Source organism: Myotis brandtii, unplaced genomic scaffold, assembly GCF_000412655.1.
Source record: "Myotis brandtii unplaced genomic scaffold, ASM41265v1 scaffold328, whole genome shotgun sequence".
In the NCBI taxonomy this organism is placed as follows: Eukaryota; Metazoa; Chordata; class Mammalia; order Chiroptera; family Vespertilionidae; genus Myotis; species Myotis brandtii.
Genome location: NW_005362626.1, coordinates 16,014 through 16,475, shown reverse-complemented (window position 1 = coordinate 16,475; position 462 = coordinate 16,014).

Here is a 462-nt window from a genome sequence, read left to right as displayed (position 1 = left end):
TTCTAGCCCGTCCCCGCCCCAGGCCTTCACCACTCTATTGTCTGTGTCCATGGATTATGCATATATGCATTCAAATTCTTTGGTTAATCTCTTCCCACCCACCCACCTCCGCCTATCCTCTGAGCTTGGACAGGAATGTAACCCTTATTTAAACACATTAGTTGAGAGTCAAGGCTGTGATAGCACTGCTTAAGGGCCTGGGAAGTCCAGTGGTGAACAAGGCATATTGCTGCCTTCCAGAACTTGGTCTGATAGACATCTTGCACAGTTCATTGTTACCAGATAGGAAGAACCATGTAACCTGGGGGTCAAGGAAGCTAGTGACTAAGAAGCAACCTGAAGGCTGAGTGCTCTTAGCCAAGGCGCACTGACATTGTAGCATTGCAGGAACTGAAAGAATGTTGCTGGGACAGACCCTCGGGGCCTTGCAAACACTGTTAAAGGTGTAAGGTTTTCTCACTG